The sequence below is a fragment of the Pongo abelii genome, chromosome 10 (genome assembly GCF_028885655.2).
Source record: "Pongo abelii isolate AG06213 chromosome 10, NHGRI_mPonAbe1-v2.0_pri, whole genome shotgun sequence".
Classification (NCBI taxonomy): domain Eukaryota; kingdom Metazoa; phylum Chordata; class Mammalia; order Primates; family Hominidae; genus Pongo; species Pongo abelii.
The window spans coordinates 87,166,870-87,182,030 of NC_071995.2; the positions used below are offsets into that span (position 1 = coordinate 87,166,870).

The 15,161-nt window shown below is 36.9% G+C and overlaps 2 long non-coding RNA genes across 7 annotated transcripts in view; one reads left to right on the plus strand and one right to left on the minus strand.

Annotated features, from left to right (window-relative positions):
* LOC129049181 (uncharacterized) overlaps positions 1 to 10,043 on the minus strand; it is a 142,132-nt gene extending 132,089 nt beyond the window's left edge. For 2 of the 3 annotated variants that reach the window (XR_008512025.1, XR_010135808.1), the window contains exons 1-3: positions 9,893 to 10,012; positions 7,658 to 7,840; positions 7,444 to 7,565 (exon numbers count right to left, since the gene is read on the minus strand). This is a non-coding gene — a long non-coding RNA (uncharacterized LOC129049181). Of the gene's footprint in view, positions 1 to 7,443; positions 7,566 to 7,657; positions 7,841 to 9,892 lie in introns of all 3 variants that reach the window. The other variant, XR_008512026.1, reaches the window with a different exon arrangement.
* Positions 5,388 to 15,161, plus strand: part of LOC129049180 (uncharacterized) — a 35,613-nt gene continuing 25,839 nt past the window's right edge. The window contains exons 1-4 of one of the 4 annotated variants that reach the window (XR_008512021.2): positions 5,388 to 5,591; positions 7,252 to 7,473; positions 10,712 to 10,861; positions 11,709 to 11,742. This is a non-coding gene — a long non-coding RNA (uncharacterized LOC129049180). Of the gene's footprint in view, positions 5,592 to 7,251; positions 7,474 to 10,102; positions 10,412 to 10,711; positions 11,743 to 15,161 lie in introns of those variants that run through there. The other 3 variants (XR_008512024.2, XR_008512022.2, XR_008512023.1) reach the window with 3 other exon arrangements.

A 15,161-nucleotide genomic window follows, 5' to 3' on the forward strand; every position in this document is an offset into this window, starting at 1 on the left:
TCTGGGCCTATAATGAGAGCAGCTGCCACCAAGATCTCTGACATTCCCTGGAGATATCTTCCCCATCGGTTTGGCGAGTAATATTTGACTCCTCATTACTTATGCAAATTTCTGCAGCAGGCTTGAATTTCTCCCCAGAAAATGTTTTTTTTTTTTTTTTTTCATCTCTATCACATCATTTGGCTGCACATTTTCCAAACTTTTAGGCTCTTCTTCCCTTTTAAACGAATGTTCCAAATTCAGATAATCTCTCTCAAGTTCAAAGTTCCACAGATCTCTAGGGCAGGCACAAAATGCTGCCAGTCTCTTTGCTAAAGCATAGCAAGAGTGACCTTTGCTCTTCTTCCCAAGAAGTTCCTCATCTCCATCTGAGACCATCTTAGCCCGGACATCATTGTCCACATCATTATCAGCATTTTGGTCAAAAACATTCAACAAGTCTCTAGGAAGTTCCAAACATTTCCATATCTTCTTGTCTTCTTCTGAGCCCCCGCAAACTGTTCCAACTTCTGCCTATTACCAAGTTCCAAAGTCGCTTCCACATTTTCGGGCATCTTTATAGCAGTGCCCCCCTCCCAGCACGAATTTACTGTATTAGTGCGTTCTCACACTGCTATTGAGAAATACATGAGACTGGGTAATTTATAAAGGAAAGACATTTAAGTGGCTCACAGCTCCACATGGCTGGGGAGGCCTCAGGAAACTTACAGTCATGGCAGAAGGGAAAGCAGGCACCTTCTTCACAAGGCAGCAGAAGAGTGTATGAGCGAGAACAGGGAAGTGCCACACTTTAAAGCTATCAGCTCTTGTGATAACTCACTCACTATCATGATAATAGCATAGGGGAGACTGCCCCCATGATCCAATCACCTCCCCCGACCCATCTCTCCCTTGACACATGGGGATGATGGGGATTACAATTCAAGATGAGATTTGGGTGGAGATACAGAGTCAAACCATATCAACCACGGGGTGTGGGGAAAAAAATGGTGTGAGGGGAGAGAGGTCAGTGGGACCCAGATTATAAAGGGTCATGTAAATCATATGCTAAACATCTGGGGAGACACAGGAAGTAAAAGCAGTAGCAGATCTGTGCTTTACAAAAATTATTCTGGCTGCTGCTGTATAAAGTGAGATCAATGTGCTGGGGGAAAGATGAGAAGCACAGAGACTAGTTAAGAGACAAGTTGTATTTCTGTTGGAGGAAAGGCACCACTGAGGGGGAAGGCAGAGGCTTTATTGAACAGGATTCATCTCCTCACACCTCAGGAGCAAGATTTAGGTAAAGCTACGCCCAAACAGCAGGCACTGGCCACATGGCAAAAGTATTCTTTCATCTTAGTAGGCAATGTTGACTGAGGATGAGAACCAAGTTCCAGCCCTATATGACCTTGGTATGTGCCCAGGGGCACTGCTCTACACACCTCTGAGCTTTAGCTTCTCCTACTCTGGATGAATCACATCATTCAAGCTGTGCAGCTAGGCAGGGGCCTAAGGGAAAAGACCAAGATTGCTGTAAAATGTTGATGCCTTTACAGATAAAAGGTGGCAACAACACTTAATAGGATGACTGGCAAGCATGGAGAGACAATTTTCCTCTGCATTTGCTTCAGCTTTTTGTTTCCTTTGTCTTGGCTTCAGAGCCTTTGCTTTCTGCCTTATGAAGCTCCCTTTAAAGCTGGACACAAGAAACATTTTAACAAGAAACAGATGGTGGCCAGGCCAGAAAACCTGATTTACCACAGTAAAGTCATGATCCCCCTCTCGCCTTCTGGAAGCTTCTTTTGTTTAGGGTCATCGCTCTAATCTAAGTGGGTGAAAAATGATCATCAGCTGGTTCCTAAATGTGAGCTCTGGTGGCTTTGATCACTCCAAGAGCCACTAGGATTGAAGACCAGCTGCAGGAAGAAGTTCCAGATTCAATCACTGCTCTGTGAAAGGCTAGGATCCAGCTCCGGGTCTACACTTCTGAGACACCATTTATCACCTCAGAAGCTGCAGTTTCAGAAGTTAAGATTGGTCCTCCACAGGAAAACATTAGATGTCATTTTCTGGGGGAAAGCTGGAGAAATTTCTGGAGTTGATCCAATATTTTCAGTCTGTCTTGTGCTGCTGCTCTACTCCATGCTAGAAGATGATGATGGTCAAACTAAGTACAGGTTTTCATGTGGGCAGAGCAGAAAGAACAGGATTACAGGAAGTGACAGCTGTAAAATCGGCAATCTAAGGACCTAAAATGCTCTCCACAAGTGTTCCCAAGCCCAGCCCAGCTAGTTATTCTTATTTTTATTTATTTTTTTACACTGGGCACTCCATGTGATTAGGAACTGTGTCTTACTTATTCAGCTTCATCAGTACCTAACAGCTGCATTTCAGTGGGAGAATGAAAAATGTGAAAGCCTATCAGCTCAGGTGCAGGAGATGCCCCTTCTTGTCTCAATGGAACTCCCAAATAAGATGGATGTAAAATTCCATGTTTATATCTTCCTGCCAAGGTACCAGTTGTTTGTTTAGATATATGGCTACAATTCAACAATCTTGTGAATTCCATTTAGTCCAAGTATCTGACAGATGAAGTAAATATTGTTGTGGACTTGAATGCCAGGGAGAATAGTAGGGTTTTGAGGACTAAACTCTGACCTTTTTTCCTCTCTTGCTCAAATTCCTATCTAAGGGGCCTGGGGAGTCATGCCCTACAAACCATAAAATCTCATCAGATGGGTTTTATGTAACCCTATATAATGTGGTTTACATTCCAAGCTGATTCTGGCATAACATTACATGAGGGATAAAGAAGGAAATCGAAATATTTTACCCCAACATATTCCGCTTTGCCATATTTTGAAATGGCCCTGAAAAGCCATCTTTTGTAGAGGAAAACTTGCATCTGTAAAGACTCTCTATTAACATAACTAAATCTTTCCCCTTCCAGGCCCTCCCAATCCTGAAGAGATTAACTGAGAGTCTAGCATGTTTTAAAGGTCTGAATAGGAAATATTTGCCATCTATTGTCTCTAAAAGTGTCCACCCATGAGACTTCATCTACATAATAAGAACCTTGGTCTCCATAACCCCTATCTTAACCCAGACATTCCTTTCTACCAATTCCAAGTTTTTAGAGAATAACTTAACTCTTTTGACCAATTGCCAATCAGAAAATCTTTCAATCCACCATGACCTGTAAGTCCCACCCCACCTACACTAACTCCCTCCCCACCCCCACTTAAAGTTGTCCCCTTTTTCTGGACTGAACCAACATATACCTCACATATATTGATTGATGTCTACTATCTTTCTAAAACATAAAATCAAGCTATAATCCAACAGCCTTGGGCACGTGTTCTCAGGACCTTTTGAGACTATGCCTCAGACCATGGTCACTCACATTTGACTACAGATAGACCTTTTTAAATATTTTACAGTTTGACTCTTTTCATCAACATTTTTCAAAGCCTTTCCTGGGCTCATTTTCAAGTAAGGGGAATGCTTCTTCAAGGGTTATTCCTCTAAGTGGAATGTTTCTGTTCAAATACATTTTTTCCCCTTAGGTTGACCCAAAGAGTTAAAGGGAACTCACATTGCCATTTTATGATTTCCCACCCCTGCCAATATTTAGTGTCCCTCTGACATTAGCACAATCCCAGATATGACTATTTTTTTTCTCATTCTGTTCTCTGAAATTAGAGTGTTAAATATAACTGAGTTGTTATAAAAGGTTCTCCAAATTTAAAAAGGTTTTTTTATGGTCTGCAGAGTTCCTGAATCTCCATTCTTATGCTTTTTGAGTCACTTATCAAGAAATTGACATTCTGAAATTGTCTTATTTGTTCTTTGCAAGACTCATGTTAAGCCCCAGTTTGACAGGGCTTACCAGTGGGAAATAAAAACAAAATTCTAAGCTTCCCACCTGACTGAACGGATACCCTCTTGGCCAAGAGAACACCAGAGAAATCTTGGAAGCTGATTTCAGGGCTGGGAGGGGCTGGGAGATCAGATAAGCTTCATTATATCCCCTCCCTTACTAACGATCATTAGGTTTTCTTCCCCTAAGCGCTAAAAAGAAGCCAGCCTCTTCAAGTAAGCTTACCTTCCCAGGCACAGAACAAAGACAAGATGAGATTAATCCTCCTTCTCCCCTTCTCCAAGATGTGTGCTTCCTCTACTCACTTTCTCTTCATATATTCACCTTATTCTATATAAAATGTAGATTTACTGGGCACTAGCCAAAGTCTCAGTGCTACCTTTTCTTTTTTAAGGAAAGTGTATGAATATGAAAAGTCCGGAAAACATCTTTGGAAAAAACAGCCACAGATGCATCTGAGGCTTGCATTTTTCCCAGGTGTGCTCTCAGGCTGACTCAAAAAACCTCAATGATTAGAGGCTTATGCCTCAATCACTCGTTTTGGTTGTTTCCAGGATACTAAAAAATAACAGTCCTCACTATTTTAGCAAGTTGATATGGAAAATGACAGTGAAAAGAGCTGTTTGACAGTCTAATAAAATTTAAATATTTCTAATCTTCTCAGCCCTTCTCAGAAACCTAGATATCATAGATTTCTGCAGTGATTTGTGAAATTGGCTGTTGGGGAGATAAGGATTGTCAACTCAGGGAAAAAATTACCTACTGAATGTGTTTGTTGAGGGAGGGTGTAGAAACAGGACTTTTAATAAGTATCTGGGAGGGACTTTTTTCTCCCAGCTCTGTAGATCTGTGAAAATAGCCCAAAACCTTATCCCTCCAAGAATGGGACGCAAAAGCACCAGATAAAGAGCGTTCCATCAGAAAAGCTCAAAGCCTATGATTTTAACATTCCTCTCTACAGTCTTTGTTCTTTCAATGTTTTTCTTCTCTAAAAATAATTAAAAGCAATAACATTTCACTGAATATATTCACAGATATTAAAGAAAATAATTTAGTAAATATTTAAATGTAATTCATTCTATAGGTGCATACTATTCTATAGAGTATACAGTAGATGCCATAATTTTTTCAACCATCCTTGCATTAGCGAAAATTCATGGGTTTTTCTATTGCAAACAAAAGTCCTTCAGTATCTGTATATGTGTTCTTACATACGAGCTCTTTTGGGTGATTTTTTGAGCTACTTGTAAGCTTATTTTAAATTTTATTAGTTTTTGCATGGATATTTCCATAAAAATTGTACCAACTCCTATCTTTTACAATGTGGCCACATAAGTAACAATTCTGACCTAATACCAACTATATGGAGGATAGATCCAAAATAACATTTCTCTCATATTAGAGTTTTTGAGGGAGAGAGTAGAGAAAATATAGAATAAATAATAAAAGATACAATAAACATATCCTTGTGATTCCAAAGGGAAAAAGAGATTGCTTAAAAGTAAGGAGAACTACCCCACATCTGACTTCTTGGCTGTGATGTAGGTTGCTAGAAAACAAAGTCTCCAAGGTGCTAAAGAAAAACTATTTAGATCTTAGAGTTCCATGCTCAGCCAAACTATCATTCCAATGTAAGAACAAAAGAGAATTTCTCTTGCTCATATTTCTGTGGGTGGATCAGTGCCTGCCCTACTACCATTGCGAGGTGGAAAACAGAAAAGACCTAACAGTAAGTTCAGATGTGAATGTTCTCTGTTCCCCTTTTACCTCTCACACCCCAATAAGTAGATGATTATACTAGAAGAATAAGAATGAAGGAAAAGTATTCCGCTAGGCATTAATACTGGATGGCCTCCTAAAGGGAAAGGTAACTTAATAGAGGGATGGCAAGATAGGAAGCTGAGGCTATATTTTAATATGTATATGTATGTGTATCCCAGAGACTGTCTCCCCTCAGGCATGTAGGAAATAGGGTGTAGGGTTTCACCTTCTCATGAGATATATTTCATCTGCTGTAACTGTTATTTATTGTTGTATAACAAAATTACCCCCAAAACCTAGTGTCTTAAAACAATAAACTTTTACTATCTCACAGTTTTTGTGGATCATAAATTTGGGTGTGGCTTTGCAGAGTGCTCTACCTTAACGCCCCTCATAGGGATGTAATCAAGGTGTTAGCAAGAGCTGTGGGCTTACCAGAAGACTCAGCTAGGCGAGGATGTGCTTCCCAACTCCCTCACATGTTTGTTGGTAGAATTTAGTTTCTCACAGGCTACTGACCAGAGGCCTTCCTCAGTCCACTGCCATGTGGCCCCTCCATAAGGAAGCTCAGCACTTGACAAATGACTTCCATCAGATTGGGCAAGTGAGAGAGCAACAAAGGACAGAACTTAGTTTTTAAATAATCAAATTCTGAGAATATTCCATGCCATATTCTCACTAGAAACAAGTTGCTAGGTCTAGCCCACACTCAAGGAGAGGAGATTACACAAATGTGAGAATACTGGAGGCAGATGTCAATCGCTGGCAGCCATCTTACAGTCTGCCTACCACACTTGCTATTGTAAGCTTCTACCCCTAGGGAAATATAAGCATACAGAGAAAATAAGAAGAATCTGAGGAGTTCAACAGAAGAGAAAGCCAACAAACCGAAGAGCTTATATCACAAGAAAAACAATAGATCAGAGAGAACGAGGATGTAAAATAAGCTTAGTATCTTTAAACAACTAAGAGCAGAGATTGGTAAATATGGAGCAGAAAACAAACATTTATAAAAATGACCAATTGGTTTTGAAAAATGTGAGAGTTGAAAGAATCCCATATGTGGGATTTATATCAAAATGGATACAGCTCAAAATGAATGCATAGGTTTAAAGAATTGATGGACATAACTATCCAAATGGCATTATGGAATGACAGAAATGGAAAATAGAAGACTTGAGAGATTAAGAAAGTATTCATACTTGAATAATAGGAATCACAGAAGGAAAAATGTATAAATAGAAGGGAATAAGTATTTGAAGAAACAATGAGTAAGAATTTCCCTGAATTGTTTCTCAAAATGTAACTCAAATGTTTCCTCAGTCCTCCTAGTGAGTCCATAAAACATTTAGAACTCTGTAATTAACTAAAACTAGCTAAAGAGAATTTTGTTCTTAGTAGCAAATGCTGGATAACATTATGATAATTGCCAGTAGAATACAAGAGAATATATAACTTTAAGATTAGCATAAGAAGAGTTAATCTACCCAATGGAAATCAGAAAAGGAGAAAAGGATTGAAAATAGAAAACACAAAATAAGATAGAATGTTGTCATGGTTATCTGTTGCTGAGTAGCAAACTACCCCCAAAACTTAGTGACTTAAAGCAACCATTTATTGTCTCACAGTTTTCTGGATCAGAGATTTGCGCAGGACCCCCCTGGATGATGCCTTTATTCAACATAGTATTAAATGGGGTCACCCTAATAGTAGAAAGGTTGGTCTGCATCACACAAGACAGCTTCACTCACATGCCTGGTTCCTTGGCAGAGATGGCTACAAGATTAGACCCAACTGGGGCTGTCAACTGGAATGCCTACCTGTGGCCTCCCCAGCGTTGCCATTTCAGGGTAGGTAAACTTCTTACATACATGGTATTTCAGGACTCCCAGAGAGGACAATCTAAGGCAGTAGAAAATGCCAGTTTCTCAAGGCCTGGGTTCTGAAACAAGCACAGTGTCAATTCTGCCATATTCTATTAGCCAAATATCTCACAGAGCCCACCCAGAACTGAGGTAGGGAACTTGCATCTACCTCTTCTTAGGAGGAGTGTCCATGAATTTGTGATCACTTTTGATCTGCCACACATGAGTTAAGACACACAATATTGATTAAGGAAGGCAGAAGGTCTGTATTACAAAAACTTCCACAGCGTATGTATGTTTTAGTAGTACACATATGTCCAAGGCCACATATTAGAAACACTAGGGTGGAAGCCTATAAATATGAAGGAAAAATATTGAGGTTAGAAGACACATAAGAAAATAATATAAAGCTAGAGGGGCTTGTATATAACAATTATAATGTATGCTATGGATTTCAGAGCGTTCATGTGGAGGGAAATAAAAAAATAAGAAAAAAAAAGCATGGCAATTCCTTTCTTAAATCAGTTAGAGGACTATATCTTTGGACTGTGTGACTCTAGCACTCATTAATTTAATTGCATTTAAAATTATGTTCTTTTGTAAATTTATTTATATACTTAAATTTGTTGTTATGAGATTTTTCCTTGGCATCTTTGAAGATAATGTGATCTCTCTTATGATTTTTTCCTTTTGAAAATTTGAGTTATTTAGAAGACAGAGGAAGTGTGGGGGATGTATATGTACATGAATGTGTGTTTAGTGTGTGTGAGAGCTGGGGCAGTATTTATTATTTCTTCCTCCTTAATTGTAGACTTGGCATAAAAATCTGCCACGGCTTCTTCAGGGTGAGTCTCTACCAGCTGTTGAAAGACAAGAAAATCCTCCTATTTCTAATTTGATTTTCACATAATGTTTTGGCATTTGGCTACTAAATTCAACTTTTCTCACTTCCCTAGCTCCAAAGAAGTAACTCTGGTATTTCAAAAATAAATTTTAAGGCTCCAAATGTTAAATGTGAACAAGTTTATCAAACAAGAAACATTAATTTCTATTGTTTGGATGTTGTTCATATCTAAGAAAAAAATCATAACTATATAGACCATCTTTAAGTATTTTAAATTTAAAAATGAACAACACAGTAAGTGAATATCTGAATAGAATTTGTTCATCGATAATTTATCAGTTATTTCCGGCTCAGTGCCGTAAGCACTTGAAAATAAGGGAAATGAGATTGCTGAGAGTCAAGCAGTTAGAAACACATCAGGGGAATATGAAAAGACACTGCAAAGAAGAAAGAATGACTTATACATCTGCAAAATTTGACAATTATTAGACTAAAGATGTTAACATAGTAAAAAGACATGTCAGCTGGGAGTTGGTCAGGTGCAAAAGCATAGAAAAAGGAGGCTCTCAAAGGCACACATTAGCACATAATGAGAGAGAAACACCAAAAAATAATGATGAATAGGATGTATTTAACACATGTATACTTGACTACTAAAATCTATGACATACAGTTTAAAAATCTTAATCATGGCTGGGTGCGGTGGCTCATGCCTATAATCCCAGCACTTTGGGAGGCGGGTGGGTGGATCACAAGGTCAAGAGATCGAGACCATCATGGCCAACATGGTGAAATGTTGTCTCTACTAACAATACAGATATTAGCTGGAAGTGGTGGCGCATGACTGTAGTCCCAGCTACTTGGGAGGCTGAGGCAGGAGAATCGCTTGAACCCGGGAGGTGGAGGTTGCAGTGGCTGAGATCGCACCATTGCACTCCAGCCTGACAACAGAGTGAGACTCCGTCTCAAAAAAATAAAAAAATAAAATAAAATAAAAACCTTAATTATGTTTTAAGACAAAAATCATGCAATGATTGGTGTTTAGAGTTAGGAACAACTTCAAGGGCATCTCATCTGCCTTCTCCTTCATACGTCATAATAATTTCTTTACAGAAGTATCCAAACTATTTTTGAGCACCTTCAATTTTCGCCTCATAGGTTAACCATTCCCCTCGGGATCCAAAGTACCAATGTGCCATTGATTCTGTTAGTTACTTCTGGCCCACTGTAAAAGTAGCACACACAAAACCAACATTTATTTACTAGTTAGATGAATTGTTTTCTAAAATAAATGGGAAAATGATTCATGTAAATAAATATTGAAAATGGGGATTATTTGCAGACACTAATCTAGAATTCTGGATTTGGATGGCACCTCGGGGAGAATGGATGCATTCTCTACCACTGGCTCTAGATTCTTTAGGGCTTCTTTCCCTGGGCTAATAGTGGTGGCAGTTACTTCAGACTGAGTATAGGAAGGCACTGGTGTTGATGAAAAGTGAAGGATTTATCACATCATAAAAGGTTATATCAGCCTACTTATCATTTGTTTGCCATTACCTCTGTGAGAAACATGGTGCTACTTGTTTTTCATAACCATCTCATCCAGTTTCTATAATGTGCCTTGGAGATATCTCAATTTTACAGTTAGATAGCCTTGGAGATGTCGAGGAACTTGTCCGTATTTATGATATGGAGCTTGAATTTCAACACAGTTCTACTGTTTCCAAACGACAGGGAACGCATTGGTTCCCATGTCAACATTCTCTTACCCAGACTCCTATCACCAATGCTTGCCTCTCCCCTTATTCTCCACCTGCATGCCTTCCCTTCCTCCACAATCTCCTGCCTCTTTTCTTCTTATGAGGTTTATTACAATTCATGTTAGTTTTTTAAAGTCATGCATTCATTGTATATCTACTGTAAGAAAAAAAATTAGAAATACAGAAAAACAAAAAAGTGCCCAATAAGGTAAAACAAAGACAAATGCTTGAATCATAATTCTACTACCCAGAAATAGCTGTTATTGGCATTTGTAATATTGATACAACATTGAGTTGCTCCTGTTTTACTGAACATGTAAGTAAGTGATATTATATTATAAAACTGCTTTATGTCTTGCGTTTTATCATCTTTCCATTTCTGTAAGCAGGCATCTTCATTATTATGCATATTTGGATTTTTAAAAGCTGTTACATTAATTGACTTTTATATCAAGTGCCCCTTAATTTACTACTTTTAAAAATTATTTGTTTCTGAGCATAGAATATTTACTCATTATAAAAAAATAATTAATTATAATAAATATAATATGTCACAAGGAAAGTCTTGCTTACAGTTTGGTGAATATAAATCTAATTCTTTATTCACTTCTTTCAGGTGAAAGAGAAAACACAGCTTGGTGATAACTACACAAAGATATGAGGCAGAAGGATATAAAAAAAAACTTGGAGAATATGCCAGTATCCAGAATTCACTTAATTTTTATTCCAGCACAAAAAACAGAAGACTGGGAATTTTTGTTGGAGGGTAATGGGGAAGTGAAAATTCTGCTTTATTATAGATCTTATGATTGCATTGATAGAATTTTATCATTTTCTTTTTACCACTTATCTACCAAAAATGATGGGACATTTCTTAAAACAACTTAGCATGCCTTTAACTTATCTTCATATCCTCTTTATGTAGTATATTTGGGAATAAATAAATAACAGTAGTAATTAATATTAATATGTAGCCATTTTCTTTCTTAAAAACTAAAATAATGAACACAAATATCACACAGTAAAAAAGATCTGACTTCCAAGAATGAAAATGTAAAAAAAGAGAGAGACACAAATACACATTCAAACACAGGGAAGAGTAAGCAATATGAGAATAATGCTTCAAAATATTCCTTCTCTAAGAAACACACATTCTCCATAGAGAAGAAAAACAGTTCAAATGAGAAATATTTTAAATCAAGCTATGCAAGAAGTCAGTGTTCTGATATTAAACAAGTCTACACAGGACCCAGACTGAATTGGTTGACTTAGGCAGTCCTTTATTATCTTTAAGATTTAAAAAAATTGAAAAATATCTAAATGAATGCTTTATTGCACCTCTTATTAAATGCAAAGCAATCTTTTCAGAGCTTTGAGTTTAACATAATCAAATAAGTTATTAACATTTTGTTTCATGTTTGATGAAACAAAAATAGTGCAACATCAACATTAATGAGAGCATTCTCCTTAGCAGAGAAGTTCAGGCATATTTATTTACTATGTATCAAGCTGTTTATCCATAACAAACATTTATCTGCTTATTTAGCTCATTAAAAAATATAATTTGATTTTTATACTGCATACATTAAGATTGTTTCTCCCACTTATTTCAGATGATGAAAGATGTCTACTGGCTGGATGAACAAGGTGAATCTTCCATATTTATGCTTTATAGTTACAGTTTTATGATTAGAGAAAGAAAAAGAAACACAAATAGACCCAAAACACTAGATCTTGCAGAACTTAAAGGGGAAACAGCAGAACTCTTCAAAGCCAGGAACAGAAAAATTTTAGAACAAAATGCTAAAATAAATTGTAAAGAATTTAGAAAGTATAGTAAATATTTACAAATTATTCATAAAATAGTGCTTTTTTGCTGGTAAGGAGAGAAAATTACATTTAGCAGTTTTTTATTGCTCCTCTCTCTGATCTACATGACTACACATACCAAAGATACCTGCAGCTTGCAAAATACCTTTTATGCATAGTTCTGCTTAAAATATTAATTAAAGTTGTACAAAATACAATTTTAAATTTGGAATACACAGTATTCTATGGAACAATGCTGTCATTAAATACTCTGAGAAAAAAAGGATTGCATGGTCAATTTTTCGGAAAATGCTACATATATTTTACTCTTGGAGATTTACAATTGGATGTTTCTTATTAAGATTTCAATAAATCTGGCAGCAAAGATTCCCATAAATCTGGCAGTAAAGACTTTGTATAGCCTAATATTTTTCAAATTTATTTAAACAGGAAGCCCTTTTTAAATTTAACATCTTGTGGAACAACTGTTTAAGGAAAAAATAATATATTTGAGAAAATGCTACTGTAGATCCATAATATTTACATTGGTTACAACTCTAGACCTTTGAGAATTCCCAAATTCATAAAACCCAGAAATTAAACTAAGAAACAGATGTTTGGAGATTAGCTAGGCTAGCTAAGTTACTTGCTTTATCAAAACCAACATCACAACCCACAAGATTCATTCGTGCTAGACGCCCTCATTATAATATTTTTATTTCTACAGATGTTTATATCTCAGAACATATGGCAGCAATATCTTTGTTCTCATTATAATTGACTATTATTGATTTTTTATGGTCACTGATGAGTAGTTGAAACACAAATGATAAATCTATGATGGTTAAAAATTCAAGATATAGTATAGTGTCTAAATAGCCATATGACCTAGTTATTTAACATCTCCGTGCCTCAGTTTCCACATCTACAATTTGGGATAATGGTAGTTCCTACCTTGTAGAGTTTTTATGATATTTAAATGGATGGATGCTTGTTAAGTTCTTGGAACAGTCCCTGTCATATAGTAAGCGCTACTTAAGTGTTGCTAAATTAAACATACAATGTTTTCTCCATCAGCCTTATACCATAACATAGATGTCATAGATTTGGATTTTGTTAACTGTGAATAGCCGTCTTCTCTCCCCATGTGTTGTACGAAGGCAGAGAGGAAGAGAAAGTGAAAGAGAAAGAATACTTATCCTGCCTACTATAGCAAACACATCAATTGCTCCACATCCACAAATTTGAGAGAGTTTTTTATTTTTGACATTCGTTAAATTTGGTTTGTTTGTTTAAATGAAGATTATCTTAGGACCACATACATCAGAAAGTAAAGTTGGAATTCCTAGGTGCCATTTAGATGACTGGAATCAGAATCAGAACCTATGAGGGTGTTATTCAGAAATGTCTGCTTCTTCCAGCCTGTTCATGTTCACTCCATCAGTTTTCCCAAGTAACACAAATCAGAAAACAAGTGGCTTAACTAAGGAACCTTTCCCTCCAGTCATGAAAAGTCTCAGATGGACAGTGTAGGGTTGGCAGACAGAGCAAATCCATGTTATCTCAGGGCTGCAGGCTCCTTGCGTCTTTCTGCTCAGCCCTTCTGAGAGTGTGCTTGTTGCTATATGGTCACAGGGCATTGCTCTTCCTCTGGGTATGGTGTTTATATCAGAGGCAGGAAGAACAGATGGCCAAAGTGCAAAGGGCAAAAGGTTCAGTCCAGGTGAGCCTCCTCCTTTTTCAAGGAGTTTGCCAGGAGGCCTCACTATACAACTACCAATTATAATTTATTAACCAAGCCTGGGGCACATTGCCACTGTTCACCCTTATCTGTAAGGCAGGACAGGAAATGCCATCTTGTAGCTGGGCACATTTTTATGCCCAACAAAACTGGAATAGGCTCTTTGGCATACTCTGTATTTCAGGTTTTAGGAAACTTTGCTTGCTCAAGCCTCCACTCCTTTATCTGTACAGTTCACTTGGACAAGACTGCCATTTCCAACTTAACTATTTCACATGCTTCTATTCCTTCCACATTCAGTACAAGTTATTTACTCTTCTGAGAAGCATTCCTATCTGACCCTGGGCAGACTCAATCCCCTTCCCTTATTTCATATTTGTATTACTCTATTATACCATTATTATATGTATAACTCAGTAGACAGATCACTTTGAAGGCCAAGATAGATGGTTTATGTCTAGAGGCCAACTACAGCAGTGGACTCAGTCATTGCTTAATAAATGTTTATGGAATGAATGAATGAACAAATGAATATGTAAAAATTAGAATGAACAACTAAGTATATAAATGAAAAGCAGAATCATTAATCTTTTGGATAATCTTTTGGATAAAATAGTTATCCAAAAGAAAACTACTAGACTTAGACTCTGCTATTCATTTCTAATCATCATTCAGATAAATATCTGCCATAGATTTGGGAAACTGTTATATTATTAAATTAAATGAAAGTAAGGAGGAAGATAGTATAGAAAATATTTGGTATACAAAAGTATGTGAGCTCCTCTGATTGAGGACCCATATTTATTATTTCTGTTGCTTTACCCAGGAAAGGCTTGGTTCAAAGCAGCTTTCTAACAAATACTGAAAGAATATTGTATTAAAAAGAAAAGAAAGAATATGAAAGAATTAGCAGGCTGTCTTTATCTGGTGAAATTCCAAGCAGTATACTATTAATGTCATGGTTGTGAGTAAATAATTTTAGGGTACAATGATAAGTAATTAGCAGTAGTAATAATTATTGCTCAGAATGATGCTATGTAGGAAGCTGGCATTTTTAACTTCTTTTAAGATATGTGGGGATCTGCAATGATCATTGATGCTTAAGCTTTGCATTTTTATAGCCATACATATAATATATGACTGTACAATTGTAAGAAATAATTTTATAATTACATACTATTAGGATCTAATTATGAAACCCAATGCCTTCACTCAGGAGTATATTGTGTGAGAAATTTTTTCCATCAGTGAAAAAGAAGAGGTATTCCATTGACTTTGTGTATCATCAAGATATTTATTTTTGAAATATAATTAAATTGATGGTATTAATTTGCTTTGTTAAATCTGGTTTAGGGCAGTAGAATGCTGGGACTCGGTCTCCTTGTAAGACAATTGTAATGAAAGGCTGTCTTTATGTGCAGGGAGGTTACGTTCTCTTTAAACACTTCTAGGCCCCAGACCTGGAGACTCCAGCTCCTAGAGTGCCTAGTCCACTGCTAAAACCAGGAAGAAGGAG